The following is a 23,511-nucleotide window of genomic DNA, read 5'->3' as shown; positions in this document are numbered from 1 at the left end:
TGTTACAGTTTCAGGTTAATTTGTCCCAAGCCAATACAGAGAGGGCATCTTATCATACTAATTAGGACTTACCAAAAGATAGAGGAAATAATTATCCGATCATATGCGCCTTACTCTGTCTTGTGTAGAATGAACTTTGCTTATATTCCTTTTACAATGGCTTGATTATTGTTTTCACTTGAAAGATTTAAAGAGTTGATGTTTCTCGTGAACATGTTCCTTGGGATAGTGCCCTAAATCAAATGATCTTGAGCTGCTTCATCAATGATCTTACCTCCATCATAAATGTAGATGTTCACTGATGATAGCACAATATTCAGCTCCATTCACGACTCTCAGAAACTGAAGCAGTCCATGTCCAAAGTCAGCAAGATCTGTGCAACATCTAGGCTTGGGCTGAAAAGTGACAAATAATATTTGTACCAAACAAATGCTAGGCAATGACCATCTCCAATAAAGGACAATCTAAACATTGTCCCTTGACATTTAATGACATTACCACCATTGAATCTATCACTCTCAACATCTTGGGGTTTCCATTGAGCAAATACTGAAGTCGACTAGTCATATAAACACAATGGCTACAAGACCAGTCACAGGCTAGGAATTCTGCAGTGAGTAACTCCTCTCCTGACTCCCCAAACTCGGTACACCATTTACAAGGCACATGTTAGATGTGTGTTGGAATATCCTGGGTAATTGTAGCTCCAACAACACTCAAAAAGCTCGACACCATCCAGAACAAAACAGCCCATTTGATTGGTACTACATCCATAAGCATTCACTCCCCTCACCACTGATGCTCAGCAGCAGTATTATCTATAAGATACACTGCGCAGTTTCACCAAGAGTCCTCGGTCAATACCTTCCAAACCCATGACCATCTCGGTCTAGAAGGACATGGGGTAGTAGATATATGGGAAATCATCAACTGCAAGTTTACCTCCAAGCCACTCATCATCATGATTTAGAAATATATTGCTGTTCCTTCACTGTCACTGGGTCAAAATCCTGGGCTCACTCCCTAATAACTGTGGTCAACCAACAGCACATGGACTGCAGTGGTTCAAGAAAGCAGCTTACCCCCACCACTCATGATTAGTGCCCATGTATCATGCCCACAGATATTATTACCCATTGTCCAGCACACAGAACTTTTAGAGCAAGTGGTGAGATGAATCCACCAATTATACACTTTGGACTCCTTGTCAAGTTTTTCTCACGTCTGGTTTCTTTGGCAAGTTTGATAGAGTGAAAAGCTGAAAATTAATTAGATACATGGGCTATTAATAAGGCACTTAACATGCAATAACAACTACCAATTGGCAATTCGCTGCTGCCTAGCAAGAATCTCAGCACACTGCTTGTGAAAAGCTTAAAAGATGGCGTGACTTGCTTTCAGTGCTGGGGTAAGCCTTGCCACACTTGTCGCCTGATTCTGCCACACATCTCAGCATTGCCCAAATCACTTAGATCCCCAATAAAATTCCACCGAGCACATTTATTCAACTCATGATCGATTACTAAGTGCAACATGAATGTGCCAGGTTATAGTATGTGGTAACACCTGTCTCAACAAAAAAGCAAAATTCAGGCTTGCTCCATTCTCTCATTTGAAATGTGCTAAATTTTTCAGAACTTGCTGAAGGATATAAATTATTTTGCAAGCTTTAGACCTTCTGTTCTTCCATAAATCAAAGCTTTCTCTTTCTATGCAAGGATGTCAAAATGAAAAAAAAAGTGAATGAAAGAAGGTAAAGATCTAAGCTCATAGGGGGCAATGGTGTCCAACAGTGTGAAAGACAGATCAAAACCATTCTATTTTTGGAGACTCTGAGTTCTGTAAAGACACTGCAATCTGCAAACTAATTTTCAAATTATGTTTTGACTGCCTGTCCCCAGAATCTACTGAGATCGACATTCACTTGAAATTATTTAATTTCTGTACACTTATTACTGCTCCTAGGCATTTATATGCAAAAAAAATTGTTTTACCCAACTACTGTAGTACTTCAACCAGGGAGTATAGCTAACTCTCATCTAAGTAGATAGTTTTGTGATGAAGCTGGAAAATATTATCTTCAGTGTGTGATCAAGATCAGAGAAATTGCAGAAAAATATAATAACAGTTTAGTATTAAAGAAAGAATGAAAGATTAAAATGGAACAAGTGAATCTTCAAAATTTTAGCTACTTGACAGGAAAACAGCAACAAAAATTAAAACACAGAGTCAAAAACCATGTAAAAGGAAGTTATTATCAGAAAGAGAGGTGCATTTGATAGTGGCACACTAACAATAACAACATATAGAGATGCACAGAAATGATAGGTGAAAAGAAAAGTTATACCATGGGACACCAAATATTACAAAGACAGAGAGACAGGAAGGGCAACAGAGAATTAACAATGAGACTGGGAAATAACAGCAATGTACAAATAATCAATTTACAAAAGAGAAAAACTCAGAGGTATTCTTAGATAACTAAAAAAACACTTTTCATCAGAAAGTGTCAAAGAATCTGAGATTGACTTTTATTTATAAATCAGATCAGTTAGCCAGAGAATAGGGTGTCTATTATGCTTGCACAAAAACATTAGCATGCAAACAAATCCTTTTTAAAAATGTGTGCTTGTTTCAATATTGCAGTGTTACAAATGCTCAAATGGCATAGGTACCGCACCAAGGGTCTGGTAGCAATGCAAAAATACAATTCATGAACTTACCAGAGCCATTACTGTATAAATTTATTTCACATCTCTCTCAGAGCCCTGCAGAACCTCATTTTATCCACAGACAGAAACTGGCTGCCTATGTTTTAAAAGTAAGTGAACAGAAGCAAGTGCAGGGAAGAGGATTGAAATAAACTCTACAGAGGCTGGTATCCTGTCACCAAGTCATCCTTTATTTACATGTTTATGGTACTTGACACTGGTCTGGCTTCCTTAGAGCCAGTTCTCAAAATGATCAAAACCTCTGACACTCCTGTTTAGATCTGTCAGATGGGTCTCATTGATTCGACCAGATTAACAGCCCCAATCAGGGAACTCCTATTTTATGAGGTTCACCTGGCTGATCTCTTTACAATGATTACATTCCTCACTCTCGAAGACTAGGGACGGAGGGCTGTTCTTTTCTTGTAGTCTCTCCTGGAGTATTTTCATACCAAGTCTGATTCCTCCTCCTCAGCCTTGGCTACGGGTGGTGTATACCGAACCGTAGCCCACCTCTTGTGCCTGGAGCATCCTCCTCTTCAGGCAGTTAAAGCATTGATGCTGTGACATCCATTGTGTCCATCTAAGACTTCAAGGTTTCTTCAATGCTGGACAGAGAGGGAGAACCCAGGGCTCTGACAGCCTTTCCGACTGTTCTGAGCAGTTGGATATATTTTACTCCTGCCCTGGTTGTGAGTTTGCAACTTCTATGTGGATGAGCATGGACAACAGCTTCATCTGAGACATTGGAACTCTCATCCTCAAAGGTCGAGGATGTGGCTTCTAGTGGAGCAGCCAATTTCACCACAAGGTTAGTAGGCATCTTGCCAGTACCTGCAAGGCACAAGAGAGAGAAAGCATCACCGGCAGGCATTAAAAGTGGTGGAGTGCAATGAATGACTCGGTGGGATTAATATGGGAGTTACAGTGGAATGAAGTGGGAGTTACAGTGGTAGTTATGTAGTTAATATCTCAACAACCCAGCAAGGGTAGTCCAGGTCTTTTCCTGCAAGGGACAGGATTCTATCCTCACATGAGCTGAGGCCCCTCACCACCTGTTTTGGTCTTTAGTACCCTATTGTGAGCTGTCTTCACCTGGAATGTGAGAAAGGAAGGGATTCGTTGAGCTGACAGCTGTCACTCATGCAGCTCGTAGAAAGGTGGTAAGCTGTTCCAAGACAATGCAGAGTGGTGAGAGAGGTGCGAGTGAAACAAGTGTGAGTTTGGAAAATGTTTCAGTCAACATGAGGGCATGAACATGGGTGCAAGGTGGGTGCAATAACAGAGACAGAGTGAATGTGAGGTAACAGAAAGAAGAATGTAATACTTACTCTGGCAGAACAGATTGGATCATCGACCATTTCATAGCACCGTTAACAATGGAGACTACACTGACCTGGATGGTGGTCTCAGACTAGGTAGCCAGGGTCTGAGCTGATGGTCCTCTGGGAAGACCACATCCTTTTTTTGCACTACCCCATCACAAAGACGTTCAACTCTCTGTTCAAGAATACCAATGCCATCTTCCACTTCTTCAACAATTTCAAAATCTGTTCCTCAACAATCATGACAGCTTTGGAAAGCACGTGCTTGTCCAGGTGCAAAACAGACTTTTAAATATGGCACAAGCACCAGGGATGTTGCTCGTTTGGTGCGTATGCAGTGAGCAGCACATTGAGCTGCAGCTAGAATTGAATACAAGGGATGTCATAAGAAGTAGGTAGTTAATGAGGTGTGTTTGGTAAAATACAGCCAGATTCCCACTAGACCTCATGGTGAGAAAGTCTCCAAACAACTTAATGCAACTCTCACTTAGCCAAGAAGATGTGAGATTCAGACGCATATCAGAGATTGTAGCTCTGCTGCAGAGAACAGAAACATGGACTTCAAGGGCCCAGCCTTGAAATGAGAGATGATTTCTGTGCACCAATAATTGCTCAATACACAGGATTTCTTGTCTGAAAGCTTCTGTGGAATGCTAGACAATGAATCAGCAAGGCTAAATTCCTAAAGTCACAGCAGTTTGATTTATCTGTACAAAATGAGAACTCGATGGTAGGCTGAATAGGGTCTATTGATGTTTCTGTAATCTTGTCTCTTACATATCACATTAATGAATTTCTGTGTTATTCTAAAACAAACAAAATGTTTTGAGAACTGTAGTATACAACTTATGAAGACTTTACATCTTGGCTATTAATATTTCCGACATCAGAATATCACAGCATCTAGGAGAAGAAAATGTGTTGTTTGACATTATTATGTGAACATGTTGATGTAGTTGTATTAACTTCCATTATTTACGACTTTCATAAGTATACTAACATCTTGCTTTATAAATTAATGCCTTTATTATGATAGGACACAACAAAAAATCTGAAGCAAATATCTCAAAACATTCATGGGCTAATATAACATCTGATTTCACCCAATAGCCTTGTTTCATTATGAATTTTTCAAAATCTAAATAGCTGATATCAGAAAATATTCATCTTAAATTGCTTACTTTTTACAAGTGATACACTGTCTCAACCAGCAATTACAAGCTTTTAAAATGATTGTGAGCAAGAGGTGAAGAGTTGATGCATTAAAACTGAACACTATGCAGCTTTACTCTGCATTAGTTATGCAGTCTGACTCAACTAGATTAGCTGTCCATAAGGGCTTAAAATCCATATGGCATCAAGCTTTGTTTCCAAGTATAAATCTAAGCTAAGCACCAGCTATTTTTTAGTAAAAGTGAACTCCGGGGAAAGGCGTACACTTAAAGCTCTGGTACCATTCAGTCACTCTGAATAATGTACTTGTAAATAGTGACGTTCCAATACTTTAAAAACACTAACAAGTTAGGCTCTGTAACTGTCAAGAGACATCAATTTAATGTCTCAGTGACCTTGGCAATCTCAAATCTTAAGCACAGCTTTCATTTCATCTCCAATTTCACATGCTGGTAAAGTGTAGTGACTGCATCAGTGATGGTGGAGGAATGAATGGGTTCTTGGGGTGCAAGATGGTCTGCACTCCTCAGTTGATTATTGTCACACATCCATTCATCTTCTGGGTAATTTGAGCTTGATCTACATTGCATGTTTTAATGCTTTCCCTTTCCAACTTAACAAACCTGCTTTAACTGTATATATCGCCACTGGCACTTGTAAAACAGGGTTTTACTGGAAAGATCTAGGGCTGATCTTTATTTGAACTGTTTGAATTATTCTAGCTTCTCAGCACTCTGAGATAGAAAGGGAAAAAAAATCACCAGAACTTCTGATCCCAAATACAATCTAGTTAAACTTTTCAGACAAGTTGTCCATGTAGACATTTAGTTCAAGAAGTTTGTCTTTGCTCTGATGTTCACTGCACTCAGGTATTCTGGTGTTACTGGGATCAATTGTTATGAAGACAGTTTTGTTGAGGAAGTGGAGAAGCATGGGAGTCAATAACTATGGTGTCAGAATGTATTATCTTAACTAATTGCAGCAATTAATTTAGGTTCCAGATTTCAGAATCCAAGGTGCTCAGCAGTTGTGTTCACACACATGTATCTTGATAATATGTATCTATGTGGATGGAAGTTGAAAAGCATTGTCTGGAAGTATTCAATTAATACAACTTTAATTCCTTGCCCATTATTGTACCCTAAAATTAACTTACCCTTTTTTTTCTTGATGATGAATAACAGTACATGACAGGGTCATTTAATAAATGTACAATGGGTGGATGTATGGCTCAAGGATCTTTACTACAGAGCAGCGGGAGGTAGCGGGTGGAATGGTTTGGTCTTGTTATTGGAAGCAGACTGCAGGATTTCATTCCTTACGTTTTATACTCAGTCAACTGTTGTGCATCTCTGACATTCCAAACTGTGATTTGTCTGATGAATAATTGGGTCACCAGATTTTCAAAAGTTAAAAAACAAGGAACATTGGCCAGCTCCCAGTACTATTGAGTATTACGTTACGGAGATGCAAGAGTCCAGGTGTTAGTGGCCCATTCTAGAATTGCACTGAGCTGATTCTCCCCACTGTGATGTCTTGAGAGCTTGGTTGGACCAAAGAAGGAGCTGGTAGGAAACAGACCAGTGTGATCCTAACAATCTCTGTAGTGAATGTAGATCAAATTCATGTAATCTATGAATAGTTGCAGTAATGCAATAAACTTCGTATTGTTTACACAAGAAAATTCTACTGGTTGGAGCACAAAGACAGCTATCCTTAGCAATGTCATACCACTTCAGGCTTGAAGTAACAATCCCCACAATCATGCTGTACCTTCTTAGAACATATTCTGATTGCATGAGTATTTTGTCACCACCTTGTTTGCATTGGCAAAGTTTATAGGTTGTCCAAAAAGGAGAAAAGCTGAAAATTGTAATACTTTTAAAAATATTTTGAGGAAATTTGAAAATTTTGAGTGAAAATTGGGCTCTGTCCTTCCAAAACTAGGAAATCTGATCACACTACCCATCGTTCTCCTTATCCTTCAATAGTTATTCATTGGTTAGTGACAATTGAGTACAATGTACCTGCTTAATCCAATTTTACAAACTCATCACCACATCAACCGGTTGAGCTGAGGGATGTGAGTGAGACCCCCTGGGGCTGTTCTTTCGTTAGAATTTAATTTAATTTATTGTTATGCATACTGAGGCACAGTGAAAAGCTTTACCTTGTCAGCAGACAACTAGTGGTGGTTTAACCTGAGGGCCATCATACTTCAGGTAAGGGGAGGGGTTGGAAAAGAGAGTCCTTTTGGTAACCTCCACCAGTGACGGGAATTGAACCAACACTACTGGCATCTCACTGTCTAATCAAGTGATCTAAATTGACCTCTGGTTGATTGATATCACGGTGGCACCTTGCATCTGGAGCAAATAGGGAGCACAGATTGAAACCTTTATCATCATTGAGCACCTCCTGGATCACACTAAAACATGCTGAAATTTCAGCATATGGATTGACAAGCCATGCATGATTTTAAACAATCACTCCCTTCACTGTTGTTGCTCCAAGATGCACTGCAGCAACTCACTATGGCTCTATCAACAGCATCTTCCAAACCTACAGCTTGTACAACCCAAAAGGACAAGGGCAGTAAATACATTAGAGTAACATCACCTGCACACACATTGACTTGGAACAGTAATGGGAGCAGATGCGGCGGAGACGAAGGAATTGGGAGAATGGGGTGGCGTTTTTACAGGGGGCAGGATGGGAGGAGGCGACCGAATCAACACGGACATCTACTACAAACCAACCGACTCCCACAGCTACCTGGACTACACCTCCTCCCATCCTGCCCCCTGTAAAAACGCCATCCCATTCTCCCAATTCCTTCGTCTCCGCCGCATCTGCTCCCAGGAGGACCAGTTCAAAATACGTACAACACAGATGGCCTCCTTCTTCAAGGACCGCAATTTCCCCCCCGACGTGGTCGACGGTGCCCTCCACCGCATCTCCTCCACTTCCCGCTCCTCTGCCCTTGAGCCCCGCCCCTTCAACCGCCACCAGGACAGAACCCCACTGGTCCTCACCTACCACCCCACCAATCTCCATGTACAGCGCATCATCCGCCGTCACTTCCGCCACCTCCAAACAGACCCCAGCACCAAGGATATATTTCCCTCCCCTCCCCTATCAGCTTTCCGTAGAGACCACTCCCTCCGCGACTCCCTTGTCAGATCCACACCCCCCACCGATCCAACCTCCACTCCCGGCACCTTCCCTTGCAACCGCAGGAGGTGCAACACTTGCGCCCACACCTCCCCCCTCACTTCTCTCCAAGGCCCCAAGGGAAACTTCCATATCCGCCACAGATTCACCTGCACCTCCACCCACATCATCTACTGCATCCGCTGCAGCCGGTGTGGCCTCCTCTATATTGGGGAGACAGGCCGCCTACTTGCGGAGCGATTCAGAGAGCACCTCTGGGCCACCCGGACGAACCAACCCAACCAACCTGTGGCACAGCATTTCAACTCCCCCTCCCACTCCACCGAGGATATGCAGGTCATTGGACTCATCCACCCCCAAACCACAACAACCCGACGGTCGGAGGAGGAGCGTCTTATCTTCCGACTGGGAACCCTCCAACCGCAGGGGATGAACTTGGACTTCACCAGTTTCTTCATCCCCCCTCCCCCCACCTTGTCTCAGCCGGATCCCTCCAGCCCGGCACCGCCTTCCTGACCTGCAGTCTTCTTCTTGACCTCTCCGCCTCCATCCTACTCCGACCTATCACCCTCACCTTGACCTCTTTCCACCTATCACATTTCCAACTCCCCTCCTCCAAGTCCCTCCTCCCTACCTTTTATCTTCTCCTGCTGAACACTCTCTGCTCATTCCTGAAGAAGGGCCTGTGCCCGAAACGTCGAATTTCCTGTTCCCTGGATGCTGCCTGACCTGCTGTGCTGTTCCAGCAATAAAGTTTCAACAGGAGATATATATGGCCTCAAGCAGAATAAGATTGAGGATGTGCCACGTTGTCTTTTTTAGGAGGAGTTCATTCAGCCCAAACCAGTCCTTTTATCTGATTTTTCATGATATCAACCAGTAACTGAGAATGTTATCTGCTTGATTCCAAAGAAAGAGTTAACAGTTTTTAGCCAAGTCAATAGGCATGTCAACATTGATAGAAGTGAATCAGAGCCAAAGAAAAATCAAATCTTTGTCAAGTTTGACTTTTCTGTAAAGTGCCACATTCACAATCAAAACTCTCAGATGACAAATGATCACTGTGACAAAATGCAATGTCCTGTGTGATATTGTGAGTAAGCGTCTCTCTAATATTGTGTGTGTTTTTATATAGAGTCCATAACAATTTACAGGACATTGAGATCTTGAAATTTGCATAATTGATGTTCAGATAACCTAGGTTGTTCTGTAGTTACTTCGCATCAGTCTTCATTGTGGAAGACATGAGTAATTCCCCCAAAAATTAAAGAAACTGAGGGGGCACAGTTGAGTATGGTGGCCATCACCAGGGAGAAGGTGCTAGAAAAACTGAATGGCCTGAAGGTGGATAAATCACCTCGACCAGATGAACTACACCCCAGAGTTCTAAGTGAGACAGCTGAAGAAATAGTGGAAGCGTTAGTGGTAATCTTTCAGGAATCACTAAAATCAGGGAGGGTCCCAGAGGACAAAAAAATTGTTAAAGTAATACCCCTGTTTAAAAAGGTACTAAGGCAAAAAAGGGAAAATTACTGACCAATTAGCCTAACTTCGGTTGTGGGTAAGATCCTGGAATTCATTGTGAAGGATGAGATTACTGAATACTCGGAAGTTTATGGTAAAATAGGGCAAAGACAGCCTGGTTTCATCAAGGGAAGGTCACGCCTGACACAACTGTTGAAATCTTTGAGGAAGTAACGAGCAGGTTAGAAGACCAAGAGATATCTCCTCAGATGTTATCTCGCTGGACTTCAAGAAGGCTTTTGACAAGATGCCATACAGGAGGCTACTGAGTAAGATAAGGTCCCATGGTGTTACTAACATGCAAAGATATTAACATGCAAAGAAGCTTGGCTGTCTGGTAGGAAGCAGAGAGTGGGGATAAAACGGTCCTACTCTGGGTGGCAGCCAGTGATAAGTAGAGTTCCGCAAGACTCAGTGTTGGGACCACAACTTGTCACTTTATGCATTAATAATCTAGATGAAGGAATTGAGGGCATTCTGGCTAAGTTTGCAGATGATAGGTGGAGGGACAGGTAGCATTGAGGAGGTGGGAAGGCTACAGAAGGATTTGGACAGGTTAGAAGAGTTGGCAAAGAAGTGGCAGATGGAGTACAACGTGGGAAGGTGTGAGGTCATGCACTTTGGTAGGAAGAATAGAGGCATGGACTATTTTCTAAATGGAGAAAACTCAGAAGTCTGAAATGTAAAGAGACTTAAGAGTTCTAGTCCAGGATTCTCTCAAAGTAAACTTGTAGTTTGAGTTGGTAGTTAGGAAGGCAAAAGTAATGATGGCATTTATTTTGAGAGGACTTGAATATAAAAGCAGGGATATATTTCTGAAGCTCAATAAGGTTCTGGTCAGACCTGATTTGGAGTACTGTGCGCAGTTTTAGACCCCCATATCTCACAAAGGATGCGCTGGCCCTACGGTATGTTCAGAGGAAGTTCATGAAAATGGTTCTAGGAATGAAAAGCTTAACATATGAGGAACGTTTGAGGACTCTGGGTCTGTACTCAATGGAGTTCAGAAGAATGAAGGGGAGATCTAATTGAAGCACGTAGAATATTGAATGGCCTGGACAGAGTGAATGTTGGGATTGATAGGAGGGACTAGGATCCGAGGGCATAGACTTAGAGTAAAGGGAAGACCTTTTAGAACAGAGATAAGGAGAAACTTCTTCAATCAGAGGGTGGTGAAACTATGGAATTCACTGCCAAAGAAGGCTGTGGAGGCTGGATCATTGTATTTAATTCTGAGATAGTTAGGTTCTTGATTGTCATGGGGATCAAGGGTTACGGGGAGGAGGCGGGAGAACGGGGATGAGAAACTTATCAGCCATGATCGAATAGCGGAGCAGACTCGATGGGCTAAATGGCCTAATTTCTGCTCCTATGTCTTATGGTCTTATAGTCTTATATCTCCACTCCTCTAATTCCAACTCTTTGTGCATTCCCAATTCAAATTGTTTCAACAATGGTAATCATGCCTTCATTTCATAGGCCTCAAATTCTGGAATTTCTCCCTACACTTCTCCACTTCTCCACCTTACTTCAAAGCACTTCTCAAAACTCATGCCTTTGTAAATCATCAACTACAACATGTTAATGAGAGAATTGATGAGGCTTTGCATTATGCTCAGAGATTTCCTAGGCCAAATGAGAATAATATTTTAGAGTTATGTCTGCTGCATAGGTGTCAGCTCAGGGTTCTGATAAATTGTCAAGTCACAAGGTGATAAATAATTTGTGACTGTTAGAATGATGACGACAGGAAGGAAGGTGAAGTGTCAGACATGTAGTAGTGTCTGGTGCTTCATGCAACCTGATGAGATTTGCAGACATATGTGAAGTCGCTCAATGTGTTAATCCAAAAATGAATTCCTTGAAGGTAAGGTTGAGGTTTTATGTTGGAACTATCCTCATCCCAAAGGATAAACAAACGTCAGACCCCAATGCTATCGGCAAAATAAGATTTTGGAGTTCCAGATAGTAGATGTCAAGCAAAATCCGTTCTTTTCAACTGAAGCAGGTTAAAAGTTGGGTCTAGTGACTCTAAATTTGCCAAAAGTGATTTCACTGGCCATTAAGTCTTTGTCTTCTGATCAGATTCTAGAATAATACAAAAAAGTTTTTGCAGGTGTTAATGTCTTTCTGGTGAATAGTATCTTGAAATGGATGTGAGTGCATGTCATGGAGAGTTACAGGAGCCCTTGAGTCCAGCCTTAGAGGTGAATTGAACAAACTGAAAACAAAAGGAGTAATCAAGAAAGTGACAACTCTTTCAGAATGGATTAGCGGTATGGCGGCAATGAAAACATCTGTAAACTGAGAGTATGGATGGATTCAAACAATTTCAATAAAATTTCTCTACCTCATGCTAACAGTTGAAGAAATATTGCCATAACCGGTCAAGGCCTTTGGTCAATGATCTTCATTACCTTTTAAATGAAGGACAGTTACTGGAAAGCACTACTGGATGAAAACAGCAGTTATATAAACACATCCTGGACACTGTTTGGAAGATACAGGTGATTGAGCATGTAATTTGGCATTTGTACTACTCCACGAGAGAATCAACACAGTCAAAATGAGATAGTCAACGATCTTCCTGAAGCAGAAGTTATTGTGGATGACCTGCTGGTTTATGGAGACAGTGGAAGAAGCCATTATGGACCATGCTTCTAAACTAAGGGAGGAAAATCTGGAGCAAATAAAATTAAGGACCGCAACAGCCAGTAATAAATGCTGAAATGTGAAGTAGATTTCTTTATTTGGACAGGATCTGATTATCTGAAAAAAAAATTACTTGCTGTATTGAGTGGTAAATATTTCTAATTTTTAAATATAAATTAATCATTGTATAAAAGTGCTGAAATTTAACCTGAAAATTCTAGACATGTAGCAGGTCAGGCAGCATCTTTGATGAGAGAAGCTGAGAAATCAATTGAATTATCGTTGAAATTAGCTAAGTAGCAATTTTCATGGACTTCATGAAGGCAAGGTCAGGCAGACCAGATGTGAGCATTCAAGCAGTGCAAAGTGAGTGAGCACTAAGAGTACAAGTGAGGAGTCCTGAGAGTCATCCTGCCCCTGCCCATGACATGGATGTTCGACCCTGCACACAAAATGTCCCAGCAGCGCTGTCACAATGAAAATTTCTGCATTGAAGAACAAAACCATTTTGCACGTAGATCGGAGATGTGCCATGATGGTGTGGTGAGGTTTAATAAATGGAGTCAAAGTAAAGTTTGACTGAAAAGTGACCATGCATGGTAGAATTTAGCATTCAGTTTGGGAATGAGAAATTGGGTTGGAAATAGCAATGCTATATGTCAATCAGGATAATTATAAAGGAATAAGGGCAAAGTTGGTCGGAGTAGACTAGAAAAGGAATTCAGCAGAACACTGATTAAGGAAAAATGGCAGACATTTGAGAAAATATCATAACTCACAACAAATATATGTCCCAGTGAAGATGAAGGACCCTAGGAATGGAATAAGCAAATTGTGGTTAATGCGGGAAGTAAGGAGAATGTCAAATTAAAAGAAAAAACCCATACAATACGACAAAGGTTAGAGGTAAGCTAGAGGACAGGGAAAGTTTTAAAAATCAACAAATGGTGACCGAAAGGTGGAGAAAATACAGTTTGAAGGTAAATTAGCAAGTTTAAAAGTTAACCTGAAATTTTCTGAGTTAGCCTAATTGAAATTCATTAATAATTAATTGGGAGGGGGAAATCATATAAAGCTTAGTGATGACTTAATAATTAGAAAGTTAATGGATTTTTAAAATGTTTGTGCTTTTGCTGAGGGAGTGTGCATGCTTATTTCCATCAAGCATTGAACTCAGCAGGAATGGACTGAACAGTCACAGTAACTCTGGAAACACTGAAATTTTATTTAACACAAAAACATTGAATCAAGTGAAATAACATCAACGTTTTATTAGCTGAATTTGTGATGGTCATAGAATTGTGTTGTATAAATATAAAGTAGTTCATTAGATGACACAAATGTGGTGAACAGCAGGGACAAGCTAAAGTGTGAAGTCCACATTAATTTAAAAAAAAAGAGATGTGGCTTTCCAAAGAGACCCAAGTATGTTTTCATGGTTAACTGATCAAACATGACATGTTTGTGATGTTTGTCAGTTGTCAAACTGATCATTTGCTGGAGACTGGACAGTTGAATGCTTTGAATACATAGCTTCTTTGCATGGAAAGAACATAAAACAAGCTTTTTTCATAGTACAGTTAGCTAGCTCAAGGAAATGGAGGTCATTTGATGACAAGATTTGGGATGAAGCAGGCTGATCACCTGTTCAGGTCTGATCTTTGGATAAGTACAAGTAAAATGGTTCACTTGTGATTGTCAGCATTCTAAGATTTTCTGCAGTTGTTTTTGTAGAATGCTTTGCTTTAATAACGAATATTGACTCCATTGTTAGAAAAGCCTTGGATTGATATTCAGAGTAAATCCAATGGACCAGGGAAAGTGATAATAAAAGCCTACACTACTATTCAATAAGATCATGGCTGATCTGATTTCTATCAAGTCCGGTTGACCTTTCACCACCTCACTTAACAAGAATGTATCTACCTTTGCCTTCAGATTATTTTTAGAAAAAGAATTTCAAAGACTTATGACCCTTTGAGTGAAAAATAACTTTGCCTAATCTGTTGCAAATGGGCAACTCCTGAATTTTAGACAGTGGCCTCTAGTTCTAAATTCTCTGTATTACAAAACATCAGGATCTTATGTTTCAATCAAGTTACCTTCTAAACCTCAGCAGATACAAGCTTAGGCTGTCCGACGTTTCCCCATTAGACTAACCACTCTTTCCAGTTATTAATACATAAACCTTCTCTGAACTTCTTCCAATACATTTACATCCTTCTTCAAATAATGTGGTCAATACCGTGCTCAATAATTCTGATGTGCTTCCATCACAGTGAGACAGAGTCCTATATAACTGAAGCATAACCTATGCACTCTGTATTCAATTTGCCTTGAAATAAGTTGCAACTGTCTAATAACATTCCTAATTACTGTTGAATTTGCATACTAAACTTTTGCAATTCATGTACGAGAACACATAGAATCCTCTACTTCTCAAAAGTTCCGTAAAGTCTCACTATTTGAAAAGAATATATCTTTAAAATGCCTTCTGCCAAAATGGACAGTTTCACCTTTTACCAATTCTACCATATTTAGCACAATTTTGCCAACTCAGTTATCCTATTCATATGGGAAACTGAGGACTGCAGATGCTGGAGATCAGAGCTGAAAATGTGTTGCTGGAAAAGTGCAGCAGGTCAGGCAGCATCCAAGGAACAGGAGAATCGACGTTTCGGGCATAAGCCCTTTTCAGGAATGAGGAAAGTGTGTCCAGCAGGCTAAGATAAAAGGTAGGGAGGAGGGACTTGGGGGAACAGAAACTCTGGATAACGGAGAATTCGTTCCTCATTCCTGAAGAAGGGCTTATGCCCGAAACGTCGATTCTCCTGTTCCTTGGATGCTACCTGACCTGCTGCGCTTTTCCAGCAACACATTTTCAGTATCCTATTCATATATCTTGTGGCTTCCTTATGTCCCTTTCACAATTTATTTTCTGATCCTATCTTTGTATCATTAGCCAACTTGGTAAAAATGCCTCCCATGTTTTCACCCTAGACATTTATGTAAATTACAGTCAATGTCCCAGCACCAATCTCCATTACATACTACACATTGTATCTTGCCAACCTTCTAAAATGACACATTTATGTCTTCTTTCTGCTTTCTGTTAGCCAGCCAATCTTCTGTCCTTTGCCAAGGTGTTATCACCTACCCCATGAGTTTTTAATTTTTGCAATATCCTTTGATGTAGTGCTTTATCAAATGTGGCACATGATCAAATGCCTTATGTCAGATGTATTCATCCTTGAATTTGGCTTATACCTCTCTTCAAGTCTTATCCTAGCTAATGTCAGGCAAGATTTTCAGATCTCTTTTCTCAGGATTACATGTACTTCAGTGTAGTTGATACTGGATGTCCAATTCATAACTTAAGTGATCACCCTTCATTTCTCTTTACAGGATTTTGCTTTTTGATTAGGAATACAGAGCAGTACATAGTTTGCTTATTTCCTTTATTCATTTTTGTTTTTCTCAACTCTTATTTTCTCCTTTTTTGCTTCTGTTTATCTGTGTTTTTCTCTGTTGCTGGTCTGGGTCCCTTTAAAACTGTTGATTTAAGAGGCTATAGTTTAAGAATTGCAAGCTTGTAGTTGCAAGTTATTGCCTGTAGGAGATATTTGAGCCAAGAAACAAGTGTGACATCAGACGAGATTCCTTGTACCTTTGCTCCAATTTGGAGGAAAAATGGTGGAGTTAACTTACATCTGATCAGAAGTTAGCCTTTTTAATGTAACAACAAGTTTTTTTTTAGTGTATTTAAAACTGTTGTTTACTTTAGAAGGACTTCGTTGTCAGGAATGTTTATTTTTAAAGACAGAATCATATAGGTACAGTACATATTGTGCAGGTCAAAGTGAGAACTGCTGATGCTAGAGATTAGAGTCGAGAGTATAGTGGTGGAAAAGCACAGCAGGTCAGGCAGCCTCCGAAGAGCAGGAGAATCAACTTTTTGGGCAAAAGCCCTTCATCAGGAATTGTGTATATTGTGTAGCTTGTAATTTTGCCTGCATTTGAAGCTCAGTTTTTTGTTATAAAGTGGCTCTTCAAGATTTCTTGAATCTTGAAGGAATCTAGATTTTAATCAAAAAGTAATTCACCCTGTCTATTGGCTGGTTAATGCACTGTTTACAGATTGAAACAGTTTACTTTACTCAGAAACTGATGATGTTGATTTTCTGAATTCTTCGTTATCCAGAGTTTCTGTTCCATTGGTCTTTACTTAGGTTTCAAAATATCTAGCACTGGCATCTTATAGATAGACACTGCTGCTTACCATGGTGTAGATTTTGTCTCCAAGAGGCTATTTTAAATAATGTAGCAATGTTGCCATTTTCCTTTAAAGCATAACAAACTGAATGTGGATATTGTAGTGTTGAAGAATCAATAGACCTTTATGACAGCTGTTATGCGCAAATATTACATTCCTCATACATACAGTGCCTAGGCTGATATTAAACTAGTAGTTTGCAACAGAGCAGCATACTTTCAATAGTATATTATTGCTTAAAGTGACGTCAATTAAGATGGACTTTACGGTCCTTATGCTCCATGATGCAATGCTGATGTCATGAGCATGTCTGTTAAAGATGTGCTGACATACTGTTCGTGAGACATGACAACACTGTGGAGTTATCTAGTGGTTGAAGTGAGCTTACAAAAACAAGCCCACTGGAAGGGAAATTCATTGTTCCTACCTTTTAAAGCAGAAAATAAACTAAGGTTGGAGGGACAAATTTCAATTTATGATCATTTTCCCTTGATCTATGCCAGAAGTGTGCTGTCACATTATAGGTTGTCTATTTGTCGGTCAATTAAGTGTGAGCTTAAAGTTGACACTGGACTCTTTGCAGAAAAGAGAGCCTACTGCTGGTCTTCTGGAAATTGATTGTCGGGGAGGTGGATTTTGCACTTTATGATCTGTCCATATATTTTGAGACTTTAGTAGTTTGACAGCAGATCTTTAAGACGACACCAGGAAGAATGTTCATAAAAAAGGTCAGATTATCTATTAAGTTCCTGATGAAGGGCTCCTGCCTGAAACGTTGATTTTCCTGCTCTTCGGATGCTGCCTGACCTGTTGTGCATTTCCAGCATCACTCTAATCGTGACTATTAAGTTATCATTCCTAGGGACAGAGGAGCAGAAGTGCTCCTTTTACACATTAAAACATCTACTATTAAAAGTTGTTGGTAATATTGATATTTCCAAACAGCAACAATGGAAAATGAAAATGAGACACACAGTAAAGTAAATAACAAAAAAAAACAAAGCATTACCAACAAAATTTATAACCAAGGAGTTTTATCCAAAAATTAGAATCTTGTCTTTTTACTTTATAACTGGTGATTGATCTGCCAATTTCTAAAATGTTCTCTTTTTGATGCTACTTAAAGGGAATTCTGCTCATATATAAACCTGTTCAGTTAGCGAGCTTCAATCCCAATCTTCCAAACTAGTCAGCACTTCTAGTGGAATTAGAATGCTTTAACTAATTTAATACAGTGTGTTTACATCCATCAGACAGTGAAGGCTTTCATCTTTTTTGGACTTGGTGACAGGACCTGGGTTTCAGAGATAAAAGAAATGTTGGCAGGTGTTCAAACATGAGGCAACACGAGCTGAGCCCAGTCCTGCTTCACTTCATGTTCACTGATCAACAGGACTCTGAGAATTCAGAAATCTTGTTTAATTTTTCTTTTATGCCGCTGAAGCATTTTGAAACATCCATGTGGCTGATCATACTACTTGTGACTAACTTAGTATGGAAATAGAACAAAACATTATCCTGCTGATGTAACAATAGAGTGTATACAGATATTGGCAATGTATTTGTTTTGTTTGGGAATTAGGTAGGATAGAATTCTACATTCACTGATTTCTATGTCTGCAAATATAGAGAGGACAAGTCTGATTAAGAGCTAAAACAAATTGGTGAACTAGCTAATTAGCTGCTCATCTCAGTGATATTCAGTTTTCCATCTTATCAAATAAGGTAGATTTGAACGAACTCATCATGGTAACCAAGGTGGATTTAGCTCACTGCTTGCTGTGAACAACCTCCATGTTGCGTGTGACTAAAATGCATCTTAGGGCACAATCCATAAACATCAGACAAATGCACATCTCATCGGAAGCATCGGCACCTTGCAGTTTACAACCTCTCATGGCGACACTTTGATACACCCTTGAAGCACAGAGCTGCATTGTAAGGCACACCAGTAACTACCAATGAAAGACTGCAGCAGGGGCAATTTATACAAATGCTAGCCATTAGCTGCAAGATCGGACAGATTGCATCTCGGGGCTCTCGCTTGCTCTTTTATAGCTGATGTAGCACCCACCTGCATGTTTACAGATTCCAGGTCTTGCCATTCCATGCCAATTAGCACAGTTAAACAATAGACAACTTCCCTTGCTGGTCAGTGATCCTCACTCAAGAGGATATATGCCTTGTTGTGTGATAGTGTGCTATGTTAAACAGTACACTGCATGTACAACAACATTCAAATAAATCCTGAAGAAGGGCTTATGCCCGAAACGTCGATTCTCCTGTTCCCTGGATGCTGCCTGACCTGCTGTGCTTTTCCAGCAACACATTTCCAGCTCTGATCTCCAGCATCTGCAGACCTCACTTTCTCCTCCCATGTACAACAACAGGCAGTCATGACTCAATATCTCAGGGGAGTAGCCCTCATTGAAGTGATGGAGACATCTGTCAGTCAGGGTCCCAGAACAGAAAGTCAATGACAATCCGTACCAGTCCAGGACATTGGCCACAGCCAGGTGTCCCTTCGGGGTATTCTTGATTGGGGTCCATACTTCTGCAGTCAGGAAGTGGACCAGAGTCAGTCCTATGGCTCCACAACAGCCAAACTGGAGCTACGGCCCATGTGGTTGGAAGATGGGTGACCACCAGTTGGGAGTCTGGGCACTTTAGGTCTGAACTTATCTGGTTAGCTTGCTCAAGGAAGTGCACCATGGTCAGTCCATTGAGCCCATTCACAGAAATGAGAGGAAAGAGTGGTGCGAGGGACAAAAAGGAGGTTTGACAAGCCTTTCTTTGGTTACTTGCGGCTACAGGCTGTGTGGAGGAAGGGGAACCAATGTGAAGGGGGCAACAGTATCTACAGTGAGGGGTGATATGGTCAAGTATGGATGGGAAGAGAGCTCACTCATGCATAGGAAAATGCCCTGGCTTCAAGGTGGGGAGCAGTGAGTGATCACACTCGGTATCATCTCTTCAAATTGGTTGGGAAAGTTGGGCAGACTTTATGGGACCTGGGTAGGTATTAAGCCTCCAAAAAGGGGATTTGGATGTTTGGGATGTGACTGACAGGTGGAGGTGAAAGCTACAAGCCACTGGCTGGCGTGCGCTCACTGTCAACTTCCATTTGTGCTGGAAATCGAAAATGTGCAATGGAAAAGAAAATGTCTGTGACCACAGAGAGAGTGGGTGGAGGAAGTGACTTGATTTCTGAGGGAGGAGACTGCAGGTCCCAACAACATTCGGCCATTCAAAGGGAATGAATATTACACACACATGCCCATACACTGTACAATATACATATTTGCAAAGTTCCCCAAGTCTGGCCATCCTAATGCATTGCCCCTTGATTTGTGTTGCACCTCCCTGCTCCAGACATCACTGACCAACTCCTTCACACCAGATGCCTGGAAAGAATAGAGATGTTGTTGGTTGAGGGCCAAAGGTATCAGCAGCACCCACTGCCACTTCTATGCCTTGTCTCTTTTGCTTCCAGAGGCTGCAGCAAGTTCGATCGTGGATCCTGTATGACATTCAAGGCTACATAAAGAGATGAATAACCCAATGTCACAGAGTTATAGAGGACTACAGCCACAGGAAAAGTTCCTTTAGTTCATCGAGTCTGTACCTTTCAAAAACAATCACCTAACCAGTATAATCCCATTTTCCAGCACTTGACTCATAGCCTTATGTGCATTTCTTTTCATTTTGATCTATAACTCAAAACAAAAATAATGTGGTCTTTACAGTATTTATTTGTATAACACTAGTGATCATAATTAAATACAAAGTTAATTAGCTGTGAAGTATTTTGGGATATTCTGAAAATTAGATTCCTTAGTGTAGAGACAGCCCCTTCGGCCCAACAAATCCACAGTGACCCTCCGAAGAGTAACCCACCCAGACCCATTCCCCGACATTTATCCCTGACTAATATACGTAACACTAGGGACAATTTAGCATGGTCAATTCACCTGACCTGCACATCTTTGGACTGTGGGAGGAAACCAGAGCACCCGGAGGAAACCCACGCAGACACTGGGAGAATGTGCGAAGTCCACACAGACAGTCACCCAAGGCTGGAATCAAACCCAGGTCCCTGGTGCTATGAGGTAGCAGTGCTAACCACTGAGCCATCGTGCCAGTGTAAAAGCTGCTATATAAATGTGTCTCACTTTTCTCCTATCAATGCCAGAGGGCCTTTCCAGTTATTTTTAACATATCAAGAGTGCTTAGAAGCATTTTCACCCTCCCACAAGAGCCAATTATCCTGCTGAAATTTGAAGTCAAAGCCTCTTTGCTGCTGCTTTTATCAATCCAATATAGCCAAGTTTCTGTTAAACTACAGAGCTGGAGTAGGTTGAGCTGTTTTTGATCCTTTCTGATATAAATTACTTATTCATTTTGAGATCAGCAATATAAAATCCTTGTTTTACAGCATGGAAAGAAAAGGTTGTGAATAAATTTTCCAATCTGTTAGCAGATCTTATATGACATCTATGTAGGTGAAAATGCATGTGGTTATTCCATATCATATGTGCAAATGGGTTTCACAGTCATTTTCACTGTTCATACTAATCTCTGTGGCACAGACCAATTAATAGATTATTACTGACATGTCAGTTATCTCTTTCCCATTCTCTATTTGTTTTTATGGTGCCCTTTGTTTAATCTAGCAAGTTTTAAACAGATAGACAAGGTCCTTGTGTCAGGAATCAGATACATAAATGTTTCTTTTTAAAAAAAAATACTTATTTTGTCTCCATCCTTGTACATGTGAAAATGCAGGATATACAGGCTTTTAATTCAGCACAATTAAACAACTTTTTCTCTTTCCTGGTTGTTTTCTCTCCTCATTCACTGATTAATGATATTGCTTCAGTGTTTAGCTAATTGATTATTCCTCAGGCAAGAGCCTGAATAATTGGAAAACACACACATACACACTCTCTCCCTACATCCCCTTCTTTCCATCTGTCTGTCTGTCTATGTCTCTGTCTATGTCTAACTGGTCATTTGATATCAATCATTAGTGAACACTGAATTTTTTTTCTCAATTTGAGAACAGCGAAGTCTACTTGCTCTTCCTCATTGCTCTGATTGCATACTTCCTGAGATGCTTAAAAAGTAGCATGTCCAAAAATTTAAAATCACTAATTTGTGGCTTGGAGCTGAACTCTTCACAAATGTTAATAGATCCATGAACTATAGAAATTAATGCTAGCCATATTATTTAATGAGCACAAAAAGGAATCAAATACTATGCCTTTTTTTAGACACTATTTGCCACATAAGGATCAAAAATGGGATTCGGTAGGTGTCCACCCACTTCTGACAAGAAATGCACAGGATATCATCTCGGGCTGTTTGCAATAATCACTGACAGTAGGACGAGCAGCAAAGTTATGACACCAATCTATGTACTGCATTGATTTAATATCAACACTGCTACTGTCAAGAATCCCATACACTTTACCTTCCCTCTAGCGCAGTCCATCACTTTGTGGTCCAATAGAAAAATAAAAGAAAACATCAGGAAATGCATATTCCAATCCAGCCTTATATATTTGTTCATTACATAACATAACAAAATTTAACTAAGTATCCTTTTCATTCTTTAATCATTAGTGTGACTTATTTTTTGTTGGTGGCTGTCGCAGATGTGGTGAAGGCTACTTGCCTTCCTCTCAAGAAGCTACAGAGACCTTGGCTGATACTGAGCAGCTCTGTGCTGGACAGCTTGGCAACACCCTGCACCATCACTGGATGATCTGCACTCATCTGGGCTGGCCACCTGATGGGCAACGGTGAGGGTAGCCTCTGAAGATATGATAGGACTGCAAACAGAAATTACATCACTTTGAGAAAAGACCCCAGGTTCATTCTGGATGCACCTACTGTTACTCTCATGGTACATTATTTTAGCAATCCTACTGATCTATCAGAGAACTTGTTTTTTCCTTCTGGATTGACACAGAGCTCTGTATTGATAATGGAACTCATTTTCATTAATATGGATCAAGAGATTACTGCAATCAGTACATTTGTAGAAATTTCCATGAAGCAGCGAAGGATAGATGAAGTGATAACTGCCATGATAACATAAAAGTTATAAGTGCACCCAAAGACTCTCAGACTCTTATGATTAAAGTTCCAGATACAAGATTATATGGCAGCACTTAGATCTTTTATGATATCATGGCAGTTAGCACTTCAGCTATCCTTTGCTGGTCAATCAGAAAATGCAACACTACTCTTCAAAGGGCTGGCACTTGCTCTATCCATTTCTCTCACTTTTGGCTCTTATTCATTTGAGCCCTTTCTCTTAGCCAGTAAAATAGGTGTAGCCCCAACATGTGAACTGGTGGATATAATGAATATGGAGTGGTGGTGTGTCTTCTTTGTCATTTTCACCTGCCTTTTCCTTTACTGACAGAGAAGGTTGCAGACTGTGAATGTTTGAAATAACAAACGAATCTGAATTGTGTCTGTATTTTCACAGAGTTAGGCTGAGTTAGGAGCCTTTTAAAAATGATGGTTTAGAGCTGATTCCAGGATTTCTCATTTTGTTTTTGACATTTTTGCCTCTGCAGTACAAAGGTGTGCACAGTATTGAACAAAGCATTCTTTTCTTAGTCATCTTAATTTCAGACATGGACAGTCCAACACGCTGCACAATAT

Source organism: Chiloscyllium plagiosum, unplaced genomic scaffold, assembly GCF_037043375.1.
Source record: "Chiloscyllium plagiosum isolate Xiang-an unplaced genomic scaffold, Cpla_swu_hap1 HiC_scaffold_11, whole genome shotgun sequence".
Classification (NCBI taxonomy): domain Eukaryota; kingdom Metazoa; phylum Chordata; class Chondrichthyes; order Orectolobiformes; family Hemiscylliidae; genus Chiloscyllium; species Chiloscyllium plagiosum.
This window is presented reverse-complemented; position numbering follows the sequence as displayed.